Below are 17,093 nucleotides of genomic sequence, written 5' to 3' on the forward strand. Positions count from 1 at the left end.
CAAGATTTAAAACGAGAGATCATGGCTATGTGATAATGATTCTAGGGGAGGGATATACTCATTCCGCTAATTAATTTCACCATACGTTAACATATGTACAATTGTGAGTAGTAGACATTTTTTACCTATTTTTGTTAACAAGATGCACCAACTACTTTTGATCAAGAATAATGGTAGAGATACAAATTATTTTACAAAAAAATTTATAAAATTTTGATATGGTGAGTGATTATTAGTAAATGAAAAATGTAATATTAATGATAAGCCTAAATAAAAACCAATAAGAAGTTGGTCACATCAACAATTTATACAAATATTGTAAAATAGTTTGTGTTTGGAGCAATACTCTTTGATTAATCATCCATAATTGTACAAATTAGGAAATTGTAAAACTGGGTATAAAGATTGATGTGTCCATAATTAATAAATTGTTTGTAAAATTAAATCAAAGAAGTGCAATGTAACAAATGGACAATGGAAAGATCCTGTACCTTTCAATAATTTGAGGATTTTCCAAAATCTAAGACTGGAAACGATGTCGTTTTGGGAGGTTGAGTTTATCTGGCACTCGCCTTGGCAAAATAAAGTTTCCTTTTTGGTATTGTCAAGATGTGCACGATAAATGACAACTCAAAAAAAATAAAAGTTAAATTTTAACGGGTACTGTACTATCTGCGTTTTCATGCTACTTTCCAACTTTTTAGTTTATGGAGTGTAGTGGAAAGACCATTATGCCCTCTCATAAGTTCACTCCACTAAACTAGGTGAACAACACTCCAACAAAAAGTCAATACGAGTTTGGGGCCAAATATCTAGTTATCTAGATAATATACAACTGAGGATTTAGTGGGGAGGTATTTTTATTCTCTAGAATTCTAAACATATTGTGAGCATGTATTTTCTTTTTATAATGAAATAATTTGGTGTCTAAATGAAATTTGAGAGTCAGTATTTAATTCCTTCAGATTATTAGAAGAAAGTTATTTTTTCACTATTAAGTGAGAGAGCAAAATGAAAAAGAATAGTAATATTTTTTGTATTATATAAGTGAATCAACAAAACAAATTTGCAAGAAGCTATGAAGAGAATGACTACTTTTGTGTGCAAGAATTATGTTCTATAGGCGATTAGGCATGACAATCTTGTGAGAGATGGGCACATAGTCGTAGTCATAATTATACACACAATTCATGCTTCTCAAAATTTTAATTCTCACCACCGCGCACCCTTAGTGCAGTAGTCACTCCACAAGTATAAATGCTTGTGGGGGTGTGGGGGGTAAAGGTTGGAGCTCAAGTTTCCAGGAGAGAACTTCACACACATATACACTTAAATTAAGCTAAAGTCAAAATTTTATCTTATATAAAAATAAAAATAAAAATTCTCCTTCTCAACTTGAACGAGTTAAAAATGAGGGGCTATTTGAGGGATTAAGCAGATTAAGCCCAACAAGCCCATGATTTTAATTAAGTCCATCAGCCCAAAACCTAGTGTTGAAGGGTTTATAAGTCAAGCGTCATATTTGGCCCATAAGTCTTGGAGTTGAGTTTAGTGAGGTGCATTGTCTAGTAATATCCTAGACTAGATAGCAATATAATATTCAGAAGTACCTCCTCAATGCTCAACCTACATCACCATTTGAACTAACCACCATTGTCGTCACCTTTTGATGGAATTGAATGCCTTAAATAGCTCAAATATGTGCCTAAAGGAATCTCTCATTTGAACGATCTGTATTGCTCTCTTAAAGGGAATAGCTTCATGATTGTTGCCAAGTGTTGACTTGCCTTCACATTAGTAGTTATTGTGTCTCACCAAATTTCAATCGCATATAAACCATTTATACATGTCCCCATTTGCACCATGTTCTACCCTAAGGTACACTCCAAAAGAAACAATCTTTGTTAGTTGTCACACTCAAAAACTGGCCAATTTGCATTATTCTCTTCTAAATAATAGCCTTGTGAGTTTTGCCAAGTGTCGACTTCTCTTATCATTAATAATTATTGAGTCTCATCAAATTTCAATCTCATTTATGCAAATGATCATGTCCCTATTTGAAAACTAAGCTTATCACTTAGGGTACATCTCATCATCCCACCAAATGAAACAAACTCTATGACATTTAGAAGCCTAGATTTTGGGCGTGATTCCCACCAAAACTAACCCCATTCCTCCTTATAAAAAAAAACATGTCAATTATATCGAGAACTTAAATCCACATAGTATTGTAGTGTTGATTTAACTATCGAAATGTTTTTGTCCAACCCTAACATTGGGTTAACCTAAGTTACACTTAGTGCCTATTTTAGTTTGAGGGATATGAAAAGTAAGGAGATAGAAAATGAGAAGGGGATAGAAGAGATTTTAATTCCCCTAATTTATGTTTGGTTTGGGGGTGGAAAAGTGGAGTGATAGAAAATAGAGTGTGTATAAATTTACCCATATACCCTTATTTCATGACTTTTTTATTTTTTTTTTTTTTTATATAAGTATTTTATAAAGGAAAAAAATGTGTTCTTGGAAAAAATAATAATAATAATGGTGTGTGCAGTTGGGGGCGGGGGGGGGTGGGGAGCGATAGATGGGTAATTTCCATCCAACCCCTTCTCCTTCTTATTTTCTCTCCAATTCTTTGAGGCTGAAAAATTGTGGGTTTTGGGAGAAAACAATTGAACCCACCATTTTCTCTCCCTCAAAATTACTCAAACCAAATATCCCTCCCACCCAAAATCTCTTCTATTTCCTCTCCCCATTTTCTATCTTTCCTATTTTAACTCTAACCAAATGTAGTCTTAAGATTTTTCTTTTCCTTACAAATAGGGGTGATGTTTGTAAGGGGGTGGTGGGCTGTGCTAGTGGTGTTGGGCTGCCTCTTGCTGCACTAAGCCCAAGTTTTTTGGATAAGAGAGTTGGGACCGATCTAGTTTCAGCTCAAGTTGGTCCGGCTTGTGCGTAAACTAGGCTAGGTTTGCCAGGAACGTGTTTACGACAAGCAAAACTGTTTCAGGCAAATCATGGCAGACAGACATAATGATAATAAAATAAACAGAAAATATCTAGCCACTTAGTGGAGAAATGACCGAATAGCCCTTGAACTCAATTACAACAACAATATTAATCGTTTTCTTTGCGAAAGGGAAAGAACATAACAGAGAACATCAAATATTAATACGCATGGGTTAGTCAGAATATTAGGAAAATCAATCAAAATCCAATCCGTAGGAGTAGAGCCACAAAGGAAAGAACGTTCCTTCTCAACGCAGTCAATCTCTCAGGAAAGAGTCCTGTCGTGGAGATTAACCGCCCTGAGGGAAACGAGTCTGAGTGGTTTTTCTGCACAGATACTCTCAAGGTTTTCACAAAGGGCCAGATTTCATAAGGGAGAGAAGGGACCAATCTACCGCAGTAACCTCCTTCTGCTTCGGTAGTCGCTTCCATTCAATACTCAATTCAATACATAGCATGCATTCAAATCCTTCCTCAGCAGCCTCCTGGTTCGTAAGCAATTAGCGGAAGGGAGAAAGAAATCCATAGAAAGAAAAGGCAAAGCTCCGTATCCAAGTGGGAATCTTGTTCCATTTAGGGAGGTGAAATCCCGTCCAGCAGAACCATTTGCGAGGTTTAATTCCTAAACCGGATCGAGCGGGTGCCTAAGCTTGAGTCATGATCATTAGGAAGTGTAATAACTTATTCACTTGCAGCGAGTTAGCCTCCTTATGAGTCGGGCACAGCTAATATCTTATTTGAGGAAGAAGGAATAGTCTGATCTATGATAAGAGATCTCATTCTCGGATGATGTAATAGCCAGACTAAGTCCCAAAGTCTTTCCAACCAACTTCAATTGTGAGGCATCCTTTTCTTAATAGACTGATCCGGGCGGGTTGGAGAGGCATCTGCCTATAGATAGACTGAAAGAAGGAAGACATCTTTCCTTCTTCTCCTCCCCATTTTCTCTCCAATTTTGGGGGGTTGAAAAATGGTAGGTCTTGGGAGAAAACAGTCAGGCCCCACCATTTTTCTCTCCCCTAAAATTACTCAAACCAAACATTCCTCCCACCCAAAATCTCTCCTATTTTCTCCCCTTCCATTTTCTATCATTCTTGTTTTCACTCTAACAACTAAATTTAGTCTTAAGATTTTTCTTTTCCTTACAAATAGAAGTGATATTTTTGTGGAAGCTCATCATCTATACTACTATTTAAGGGACTTCCCTTATTTAGACTGGACATTTTTTTAATTCCAAAATACCCCTAAAGTCTAAATTTAAGCAGAGATAAAGCTTAAAGATAACATAGTAAAAATACATCTTTAACTCTCACGTGTAACCTTGCCTACAAATAGGCAATGTTTAGATCCCACGTTTAACTCCAATTGATTTTCAAACTAATAAGCATTACTCCACGTTTTCACTTTTCTTTCTTTTCTTTCTTTTTTCTTTTTTTTGCCATTTTTTCCTTTATCAAGACATAACTCCTTTTCTTGCATTTAAAAAAAAAAAAAAAGACTTAACTTTTTTTTTTGAATACCCGGTTTCCCTTTCTCCTTAATCTCATCTCACGTTTGGTTTTTTTTTTCCCCTTCAAATCACTTTGTTTTGATTTTGAAGAAAAAAATATACTAAACAGTAGAGATAAAACTAAAGGATAACATGCTAAAAATAATTTTTAACTCCCATGTAAAACACTACCAACAAAATAGGACAACTGTCACATTAGTTACTCAACTTCTTCAATTTATTTATTCCTCAATTCCTCTCAGCTCTATGTTCTTTTTCTCTACACTATCTTCATCATCTTTTCTAAATACAAAATTCCAAAAAAAGAAAAATTTACTTACAAAAACAAAAGTGCAATTTTAATTGTTCATGTTCAACAGGTATGTCAATGTACATTGCTCTTTTCTATTTGTTTTTATAAAGAACTCAACACCCTTCTAATTATTTGGACTTTGGGTCTTCTTCAATTTTTTTTGCCTTATGATTATCCTTTTTTTAAAAAAAAAATATGCATTTGTGGGTTAAAGCTTACTCATTGCCTTTCTTTGATTACAATAGTATGGTATTTTTCTTTGATTACTATTATAGTAAAATGCCGATTGAATTTAGAACACAAACTGTGCAATTTGGATAAGTATCAAATTGTGTAAAAGTAACAAAAAAAAATAAACCTTTACCCAAAAATGTAGTAATTCCAAATTATAATTGTTGCAAATTTTAAAATTTTAAAAAAAAATAAAAATAAAAAAGCCTCTAAACATGCACGTGAGCGCATGCTCAGAGGCTATTATTCAATTTACTGAGGCAAACCCCTTACAATCCCATTATCTCAATTTACTTAACACACCCACAATCTTCAAGTCTAAAATGCTTCCATATAATCTTATAAATTCTAGCTAATCAATAATGTTAGTACAAATGTAAGAAATAACATTAAGTGTAAGATTACACACTACTTAACCATAAGATGTTCTTTTTTTGAGAAGCCACCCTCGAAACAGAAGGGAGGAATATCATTTAATAACTTCAGATAAATATACATCAAACACTCCTGGAGGAACATCCTCCACCCAGGATTGGAAATGCACAAAATTACATGCCAACCTGGCCATTTCGTGAGCAACTCTATTACCCTGTCTGCGTGTATGACTAAAGAGCACATTCCTAAGCGATGAGGACAGCACCATGATATCCTTTATGATGTGACCAAAGCTGGAAGAAGAAGGACCACCATTTTTGAGAGCTTTTATGATAATCCCTGAGTCTCCTTCCAGAATTACCTTGTTAAAATCGAGGTCCTTAGCAAAGCAAAGGGCACCCCGAGCCGCCAACACTTCCACCATCTCTACAGAAGTAGGCAGTGGAATAGGTTGTGTAAAAGCAACCATGACTAGACCCATGTCATTTCGAATTATTACTCCCAAGCCTGCGGAGCTGGAGTTACCGAAGGTTGCGCCTTCGAAATTGACTTTCACCCAAGTTGAAGGGGGAGGCAACCACTTTGGGGCTTTTGGATGAGAGGGAGTTTTTGGAGGGTTAAGGCAGGACTGTTGGAAATCCTGAAGGCTAGTTGATGCTAGTTGATTGATCATACCTAAAGGAGCAGCATTGTCACCCACACAATGCTTGTTTCGCCTAGTCCAAATTTGATGAACTGTCATGGCAAGCAGCTCCAGATGGCCGTTCTTCTCTGCACATTGCTGCCATACATCCATAAAGTTTGAAGCCTTACCCGATTCCTTAATCAACCAAGCAAAGTGAATATTCCAAATCTGCAGTAGGGAAGGACACGACCAGATGGCATGAACTGAGGTTTCTGGTTCCAAACCGCACAATGTACATGTTGTATCGATTGGGATTTGCCGCTTGCTTAGGTTTGACTTCGATGGCAGTGAGTCCGACGCTGCTCTCCAAATTAGATTCTTCACTCTATTAGAGACTTTTAAATTCCATATACCCTTCCATAGTCTTTTCGTATTGGAGAGATCCGAGGGCCTAGGGTGCTCATTTGATTCCATGTCCATTAAAAGATGGTAACCTGACCTTACAGAGTATACCCCCTTACTATACATCGGCCAAGTTATCAAATCCATACAATCGCCCAAACTAAGGGGGATGGCCTTGATTATGGAAGCATCATGGGGAAGGAAGTTAGAGTCAATTGTCTCCAGGGACCAACTATGCCTCTCCCTATCAATGAGGCTTGACACCTTTGCATTACTGTCCAAAAGGATAGGAGTAGAAAGAACTTTCTTCCAGCTAGGATCCGGCAGCCAATTATCATGGAATATCCGAATAGATGAGCCATTGCCCACTCTCCATAACATGCCCTTTTGGATAATTGTCCTGCCCTTAAGGATGCTGTTCCATGCGAAGGAACCATTCCCTTCTTTCGCCTCCAGAATGCTGCCCGTTGGGAAGAATTTTGATTTGAAGAACTTGTAGAAAAGGGAGTCCTCATTTGTCAGCAAGCGCCAAACTTGTTTCGCTAGCATCGCATCATTAAACTTTTGAAGATCTCTAAACCCCATGCCTCCTAAGCTCTTAGGTTTACAAAGGTTGCTCCATTTTGCCCAGTGGATTTTCCTTTGCTCACCTCGTTGACCCCACCAGAATTTCTTAATCAAGGATTTTATCTCATTGCAAAGGGTGATAGGGAGCTTGAAGCAACTCATGGCATAAGTCGAAATCGCTTGAATGACCGCTTTGAGTAGCACTTCGCGGCCTGCTTAGGAGAGGAGTTGCTCTTTCCACCCTTGAAGTTTAGCCCAAACTTTTTCCTTAATGTATCTGAAACTTGCTTTCTTTTTTTTTCCTATTAGGGTAGGAAGACCCAGGTATTTTTCGCATTGCTTCACTTCTTGGACTCCGAGTGAGGCTTTGATTTGATTAAGGGTGTCCAGGAGGGTAGATTTACTAAAGAAGAGGCTCGTTTTGTGCATATTTAGTAGCTGCCCCGAAGCTTTCTCATAGCAGGCAAGGAGAGACTGAATTGTTTAACATTCTTGCATGGAGGCTCGGCAGAAAATTAGGCTATCATCGGCAAAAAACAAGTGAGTGATCCTTGGTCCATTCTTGCAAATGGAGACCCCACGGATATGACCTACAACTTTTGCTTGGTGTAATAGGCTATGAAGACCCTCTGTGCATAGGAGAAACAGATAGGGGGAGAGCGGGTCCCCTTGTCTTATGCCTCTCGATGGGTGGATCACGCTTGTAGGTTCTCCGTTAATAAGAATGGAGTAGCTCACCGAGGTAATGCACTCCATAATTAGTGCCACCCACTTATCATCAAAGCCCATTCTTCTCATAATCCTCTCAAGATAGGACCATTCAACGCGATTGTAGGCCTTACTCATGTCCAACTTCAATGCCATGAACCCAGACTTACTAGATTGGTGGTTTTTCATATAGTGAAGGGTTTCAAAGGCCATGAGAACGTTGTCGGTGATGACCCGACCCGCTTGGAAAGCACTTTGGTTCTCTGATACTACAGCCGGCAGAACAACCTTGAGTTTGTTAGCTAGGACTTTTGATATTAGCTTATAGATCACGTTGCATAGGCTGATTGGCCTGAATTCAGTAATATTTTCTAGAGATTTGACTTTAGGGATCAAGGTAATATTGGTATGATTAATCTCTTCAGGAATTTTGCAATTATTTAAACAATCTAGAACTGTAGAGCATACTTCATCACCAATAAAAGACCAAAAGGATTGATAGAAAAGAGGGGGCATACCGTCCGGGCCAGAGGCTGTGATGGGTTCCATTTGATTGATGGCTGTCACTACTTCCTCTTTCACGAAAGGCCTAATAAGAAGGTCATTCATTTCCTGTGTAACTGATGGCTGGATTGCCTTCAAAACAACATCAAGTTCAGTGGGTTGGGATGAGGAGAACAGAGCTTGGTAATATTGAGTAGCAATCTCCTTAATCTGGGAGTCATCTAGGCACCAAACATTTGACCCATTTCTTAAGTCCAAAATCCTGTTTCTTCGAAACCTCTAGGAGGCTTTACTGTGGAAGTATCTCGTGTTTCGGTCACCCTCCTTCAAAAAAAGAGCTCTGGATCTTTGGTGCCACATTAGGCTTTCTTTATCCAGAAGAACATTGAGCTCTAACTGCAACGACTGATAAGTCAGCATTTCCATTTCCCTTTGCTTCATCTAATTCGGCTCTGTTTAGTCTCTTTGATTTCATATCGATTGATTTTTTGATGCTACCAAAAGATTGCCGACTCCAAGAAATGAGTTTTTCACCTCAGTTTTTGAGTTTTCCAACTACTAGAGACATTGAAGCATCGGGACAGGATTGACCCCAAGCATCCTTCACTGTTTTGGTGCAGCCCCCATCACTTAGCCACATTTTTTCGAACTTGAAGGGCCTATTCAGTTTTGGATTTATGCCTTCCGGGTTGATGATTAAAGGTTTGTGATCCGATGCATGAGTTTGGAGATGGTGAATTGAGGAGCCTGGATTAAGGAAGAACCACTGATTATTAGCTACTACTCTGTCAAGCCTTTCGAACACCATACCTCCCTGTCTTTTACCTTTCCAAGTAAACTTATCTCCCAAATAACCCAGGTCTTTGAGCCCACATTCATCCAGGACATCACGAAAAGCCCTCATACTCCTTTCCTGTCTCGGTCCAAGACCCAACTTTTCATGAGACCATAAAATTTCATTGAAGTCCCCTGCACACAGCTAGGGGAGGGAAGCATTACGATGGAGAGACCTGATACGAGACCAAGTTTCAGGCTTCCGAGTTGCTTACGCAAAGCCATAAATACCTGTAAAACGCCATTGTGATTCTGGATTACGACTAACAATGGTATCAATATGGTTGGGGGAGGAAGAGGTTACCTCTATGTGCACTGATTTTTTTCCAAAAGAGAGCTAAACATCCCGTTTTATTCACTTGGGGGACAATCCAAAAACAATCAAACAAAAGTTCCCCACAAAGCCTTTTCAAACGATCTTCACCTGCCCAAGTCTCGGCCAAGAAAAGAGCTGTGGGATCTTGCGCTCGAACCAATGATCCGAGTTCATGAACGGTATGCCAGTTCCTAAGCTCGCGCACGTTCCAGCAAAGCTAACTCATTTGGTTCAGCAAGGCTAGAGTGCAGCCGCCGCTGTTGAAGGAAGGCTCTTATTTTGTTTGGTGTCATGATGCACTCTGCGTTTGGAAGGGGCGAGTTCTTCCTGGGTTAAAGAATGATTACGTTTGCCCAGAGATACACCCAAAGATTGTTCTTCATTGTGAGTTGTAGGCCTTTGAATTCGGACCCATTTCTTTTCTTCATGGGCTTGGGGTTGGGGGGAGACCCTATTCAGATTTGTTATGTCTTGAAGAGGGGTGGTTTTAGTGGGTTTGGGTGATGAAGTGTTTGAGTCTGGGTTTGGGTCCAAATTAGAGGCAGGCCCAGTACTATCCACATGAGGAGCTCCATTATGGTCATAACGTGAAATCTCCTGGTCAATCTCCTGGATTAGGTGCTCAAAATCCGAGTTGGGGGGAACCATCCTAGTGGGGTTAAGTTTTGAATTTGATGTGGCCTGGGAGTCCCCTGGATTTTCGGGATTTGACTTCATGGGGTCTTTCACATTTAATGTTGACAGAGGGGGAGGGGTGGATACCGAGACCATTTTCAGGAACACCGTAGACGGTTGAGAGAGCGACCTGGAGAGTAGTGTTCTTCCCATGCATAATAGCGCGCGTGAGATAAAAATAAAGTCTATCTGCTCCCCAAATCTTCTTGGCAAACAACTCGGAGTCATGCTTCCTCCCTTGTCACAATTCTAGTTGCGTCAGAATCAACTTTGATGCAGTTGTTTGTCCCATCACAACGTTGTCTATCTGCTGTAATCATAAGGTGAAATCCTATTTGCTTGGGATTGACAATTCTTTAAATGGGACTCTCTGTGGGCTGAGCCGCTGAGCCTGGCCCCTTTTCAGTGTTCAAAAAGCGAGGAAAGTGGGTATCAAAGATATGATATTGGGATTAGATGCTCTAAAATGTGTTAGAGTCCATCCAATATGTCTTTTCTGGACTGGTCTATATGGCTTCCATTGTGGTTGATTTTGGAAAGCTTTGTTAAGCCTTTAATTATTGGGTCATTTCTCATGTTTTGAAGTCTCCCAATTGTATGGCCCATTACATTGCATGTTATGGGTTTCCATTTTGGGATTTATTCTCATCTTCAATTTTCCAACCCTGGTCCACACCAACCATTTATATCAGTAATTGGGATTGAAATTCTATAATTTCTTATTACAATTTTAAGTTATATTATATGTAATTTTACTGAATGATTCTATACGGCTTTTAAAAGGTGGTGAAACTAACTACTACTTGGTTCTTACACCCTGTATTATTAAAAAAGAAAAAAAATCCGTTCCTAGGTTATTGAAGATTGGATTATGTCAATGTAGTCATTTGAATTTTTGAAATAGTTCAGTGGCACCAAAATTAACGACCAATAAACAATTGGATATGTTCTATATAGAACTCTCAAATATAAATATACTTCTGTCAAACTACAATACTGTACTCAATAGCCAAAGAAAAAGAAAAAAAAAAACTCCATCCATATTCACTTTAATTTTATTGTTTGTAGTGCTTTTTAGTATATAGTATTTAATTACATTTAAAAAGAAACTGTAATATATATACACTCTCTCTCTCTCCTACCCCCTCTATACATAGTTACATACATTTTTATACATATACATAATTTGTTAGTCTCTTTTTAACATTTTCCTTCTTAACTTCCAACTTTTTTTTATAGGATTTTCTAACAATTTTTTATTTTACTATTTGATTAATTTCCACAACATAGAGTTTTACTTGTAAAAATTATAAATTTGAATTTTGACAATAAAAGAAGTATTGAAATTTAAAATTTATAGTTTACCAAATGTTTAATAGACTCATCATACGCATGCAATTAGGCTCATGGAAAAACCAAAAATTGATCAAAATAGGCTCAACATTACAAAACATTACAAAGGAATCAAATACATACCTCAATAGAAATTAAGACTAGGCTTGTAGTCGACGATCTTTGTCTCTCTCGTGATGGAAATATCCACGAAATTCTCATATTTGTGAGATGCAAAAATAGAAAGAAAAAAAATATATGCCAAAGAAAAATAATTATACACAAGACAGTATTTACTTGGTTCGACAATTTGCCTACGTCCATAGAGTTGTAGGGATTTCACTATCCTCAGGGGAAAATTACAGAGTGTAGCAGTACAGTTTTCTCTCTAAAAAACAACATAAAAACCCTTTGGAATGCCATTTCTGGAAGTTAATACTACTGATGGTTGACAAGAACGTTCCAGGTTCTGGCTCCATATTTGCAGTAGGGTTAACTGTATCATCTACTTCGTTATCAGAAGGGTTTTGTAATGAGATTCTGTCCTCATTGCCTTGATGTGAAGTAAACTCCAGATTTTTGACCCTAAGGTCCATGAGACCATGATCAACCCTAAGGATGGTTAATTCCTGCTTAAGGTTTCTCATCTCAATTTTGTTATCCTTAATCTCTTTCTGGAGATCTTGGATGGTTACCTCTTTCTTTGATTTGGTAAACCTGCTGTAGATTTTTTCCAAATCAACTTTGGGTTCCTGAAACCTAGGTTTGGATGTACTTGTTTCCTTGACTAGGGTTTTATGGAACTCACCAAGCCTTTGAGCTTTCTCTTCAGGGTCCTTGATCTGTTCTATGAGATCGAGGAGCAGCTCTTCTTGCTTGGTTAGGACATGGACAGTTTTGTTTCTACAACAACTATCCTGGCAAGCTAGGATTTCATCCGTGTCGCTAGAGGAACTAGAAGATACTCTAGAGGTTTCAGAGGATGTCCTAAACAACTGGTGTTTCTCTTGGTCACTAGACCCACTGCTTAGGTGATCGAGTTCTAAGAGTTTGAAGATTTCTTGCCTGCTGGTTTGGTCATTAATGAGAGTATTGATAAGGGTTTTGGCCTTAGCTCTACAATCTTTCAGGTAATGACCTTTCTTTCCACACTTATAGCATGTTTCTGATGCTGTAGGTGTGAACTTCCTTGGAGGGTTGGATCTACCTTTCCTGTAGAAGTCATTTGTTGTGAACTTTTGACGTCTATGGTGTTTAGAGGTAGGTTTTCTCTTATGGGGTTTCTCAGAGGGTTCTTCGCCTCTGTGTTTGGATTTCCTTTTGGAAATGATGGAAGGTAAGCCGTACTGGGTACAGAAATTCCCTATTTCGTACTTGGCTTTGCTCTTACTGGCTTGGCTCTGTATTTTGAGATCTCTACACATCTTCATCCCTTCATTTCGGATTGTGCTTGAGATGTCTCCATAGGTCAGGTTATCATAATCTATGATACCTAAAGAGCTGGCAAGAGTTTCTTTGACCTTTTGTCCAAACAGTGTGGGTAAGCCATTGATAAACTTCTCCTTCCAAAATGGAGAGTTGCAATCGCTTCTATGCATGACACGGGTGGTGAACACATCTTCATACCACCGGTATTCTCCAAGGTTCTTACATCTAAGGTTACTCAACTGATCGTAAATCCTAGATGTGACATTGCTGGGTTTACCTATGAAGTGTTTCATGATCGTATAGATCAGGGTATTGACTCCATCGGGAACTCCTCTGCCTATGCGTTCGTCAAAGATAGGGTTCTCGTCCTCATCTTTTTGGACAGCATGCTTAATGTCTTCCTTAGAGGTGGCTGTCATACAGTGGTTCCACCAATTCAACAATTTTCCAGTAAATCCTAAAACAATGAGCTCTACAACCTCGGTGTTAGGAATACCATCATTTAGATAGTTATTGGCTACCATGGTTATATGCTGGATTTTGTTTTGGATTTCTTGTTCAGATAAACCATCTATGTTCCATTCATAGAGTTTACCACTGGATACTGTGAATTGCATGGTTCTTTCCTCAAATTGGAGGTCAGGGGGTGTTGGTCTGGGGTACCAATTCTTGGTAAGGCTGGTTGGCGTTACCTTGGGTTGGTAAAGCTTATTTACCTGTAAACCTCGAAATTGGTCTTCTATTTGTTCTATCTCCTGTTCAGTTTCTGAGGAGGTTCTGCTAGAATTACTAGAAGCTGTATGGGCATGTAGGGTGTTTGCCTGGTGTTCAAGCCTAGGGTCCCTACTGGTTGAGATAAGATCTGGTGAAGGGGAAACTGGTTCCTTTTTCACGAGATCATCAAGCTTTTGAGCCATTTCCTTTAGGGCTGTTTGCTCCTTTGGTTTGAGGCTAGCTTGTCTGGTTGTGGGGAGCTTGACTAAAGGGTTTTCTAGAGGTTGGATTGGTTTGTTAAGGTTTCTTGGTTGGAGGAGAACTTTGTTGTCAATCCTATCTTCTATCCTGTCAAGCTGTTTTCCTATGACTCCTAAGCACTGGTTGGTATAGTTGTTTTGCTCTATTACCTTCCTGACAACCTTTTCTTCTGGGGTTGGACACTTGAAGGGTGAGGCAATAACATCTGTACTATGGTGGTTAAGGAGTATGGCTTCCTGAGGAGGATGGCTGGATCTAACAATTTCTGGTTTGCTAGAGCTTGGAGCATCCTTTTTGGGAAGTAACTTCCAGTTGGTTTTGGATATGACACAGTTCTTTTTATGCCAATTGAAATGTTTCTCAAAGTATTCAAAGAAAGGATAATCTGCTTTGACCTCTTTCATGAACAACTTCCATTTCTCCAAAACTTCAACCTTTTGTTCTCTGGTATGGTTTGCTCGATAGGCTTCTCTTTTAATTCGGTTCTTTTCAGAATTAAAATCCTTTTCGAGGTAGTCCATATCAGGAATGAATTCCTTGGTCAACACGAGGAGCTGATGGTCATATTCAGATTCTTGCTGAATAGGATTTCTAAAATCAGATCCTGATGGTGAGGGAGGAGGTTTAAGACTGTCCTGACTGTTGTTGTCTTCTTCTTGATCAACAACTGAGTCTTGCTTGGCTGTGTAACAAGGGGTACTAACCTGGGAGTGGTCTTTGACACCTTGAAACTGTGGACCTAAGTCTCTTCTAGATCTAGGAGCTCGTGTTCTAGACGAACTACTATGGGATGCAGGTCTATCTTTCAAGAGGATAGTTGGCTGCCTAAAAGGGGGGCGAAGATCCATGGATCTTGACCTTGGTTCCTGGTATGTATCCTGGTGCAGATCTAATGAGGATCTGGGCAAGGGTTCATCATACTCTAGGGGTGACCGAAACCTAGATTGGTCAAAACTTAGTCTAACCGTTCCATCGGCTAACTGCTGGACATAATCTGGATCTGGGTTCCTAACAGGATTCTGGATCTGTAGAGGATAATTTTCATTCTCTAGAGACCACTGTTCTGGGAATGTTATCTCAGACCAATTCAGGGTTCTTGGTACCTGAATGGTGGATCTAACATCTGAAGTTTGGATAAGAGTGGTTTCACCTGCCTTTCTCTTATCGAAAGCTTGGATGGACATGTTCGTCCTCATGCACTTATAATACACTCGGTATATAAGAGCAAGTTGTTTGGTGCCATGTAATACAAAGATTCCATGGGTTCTGATGTTGAGGGTGAGGACCTTCAAGATATGAGGGTCGTCAAGTGCAACTGTGAGGTTTGGAAAACAGTCGAAATGAATTGGACCGTTACTCAAACTGGATTCTATGGTTCCTAGGAGACTGTCTCTGAATCTGATGAGACGGGTATCTCTGAGGGCCATGAGGACCGAGTTGTTCAAACCTTCCCTGATCAATGGTTTAACTCCGACTTGGACAAGTCCTATGTGGAGGTATTTGTGACCAGATTCCCTGTGAGCTTTCACGGCTGCAGGGGACAACAAATAACAGGTTTCATATTCCTTGTTAATGCTGTAGACTTGTTCTATAGTCCTAACATGGTAGTCCGTTCTGAAAGACTTTTTCAAGGACCATGACGAAGACTTATAGATCTGGGTTGTGGGAACTTTAGGTATGTTCCAATCTCCTAACTTCTGATCTAGATCTGAAAGCTGGTACGACTCTGAGTTGATTGTTCCATCTTCTTGTGGAATCTCAGGTGGGTTTGTACTGCTAGATCTAATTGAAGTGGAAGAGTCACTCCTTCTAAACATCCTATTCATCATCTTGGATTACAAGCCTAAGTAATCAATCACAACCTAGACTACCTTTATCTTCCAATTTCTGGATCTATCCTTAGATCTGAAACAGGGAGTGTATGGACGCCTACTGTATCTTGTTACCAACTTACCACTAAGAAACCGGTCTATGAATCCTGCTACTACTGACACTATTCCCTTAGTCTGAGTGTACTTTCCCTATCGTTTCCGACCCTCAACGCCTAACGCTCTCCTGGCTAACGGCTAAACGGGCATTACAGATTGACTCGGGCTTCCTTCTCATCCTTCGGTACTTAGACTTTTTGGGTAGCAATCGATCACAGAACAGGACTTACTCCTAGGCTTACCGGGTAACATACTGACACAATACCTGGCATAGTACACATCTGAAACAAATTGTGGGAAAGAAACAAAGAATGGAAAAAGAAGATAACTGGGAAGCAAAAGATTAGCTTAAACAGATAATCACAAGATAATAAACAGTTTGAATGAACGGGAGGCTCAGCCTACCACAAAAAGAAAGAACAGTATAAACTGGCTAAGATGAAGTAGTAGATGAAAAATGTAACATATGGGAGTGGAAGTGCTATCAGAAAATAGATGTAAAACAAAATAATGTTTGTTAGAGATAACATACTTCAAAGTAATACACAAAATAATGGATAACTATGGCGGTTGTACCGGCCAACTTGATTTAAAATCAAAATTTACAGTAACTTACAAACACTTACGATCGAGCTCGTAAGTGTTTGTAAGTTACTGTAAATTTTGATTTTAAATCAAGTTGGCCGGTACAACCGCCATAGTTATCCATTATTTTGTGTATTACTTTGAAGTATGTTATCTCTAACAAACATTATTTTGTTTTACATCTATTTTCTGATAGCACTTCCACTCCCATATGTTACATTTTTCATCTACTACTTCATCTTAGCCAGTTTATACTGTTCTTTCTTTTTGTGGTAGGCTGAGCCTCCCGTTCATTCAAACTGTTTATTATCTTGTGATTATCTGTTTAAGCTAATCTTTTGCTTCCCAGTTATCTTCTTTTTCCATTCTTTGTTTCTTTCCCACAATTTGTTTCAGATGTGTACTATGCCAGGTATTGTGTCAGTATGTTACCCGGTAAGCCTAGGAGTAAGTCCTGTTCTGTGATCGATTGCTACCCAAAAAGTCTAAGTACCGAAGGATGAGAAGGAAGCCCGAGTCAATCTGTAATGCCCGTTTAGCCGTTAGCCAGGAGAGCGTTAGGCGTTGAGGGTCGGAAACGATAGGGAAAGTACACTCAGACTAAGGGAATAGTGTCAGTAGTAGCAGGATTCATAGACCGGTTTCTTAGTGGTAAGTTGGTAACAAGATACAGTAGGCGTCCATACACTCCCTGTTTCAGATCTAAGGATAGATCCAGAAATTGGAAGATAAAGGTAGTCTAGGTTGTGATTGATTACTTAGGCTTGTAATCCAAGATGATGAATAGGATGTTTAGA

Source organism: Quercus lobata, chromosome 1 (assembly GCF_001633185.2).
Source record: "Quercus lobata isolate SW786 chromosome 1, ValleyOak3.0 Primary Assembly, whole genome shotgun sequence".
NCBI classification, from domain to species: domain Eukaryota; kingdom Viridiplantae; phylum Streptophyta; class Magnoliopsida; order Fagales; family Fagaceae; genus Quercus; species Quercus lobata.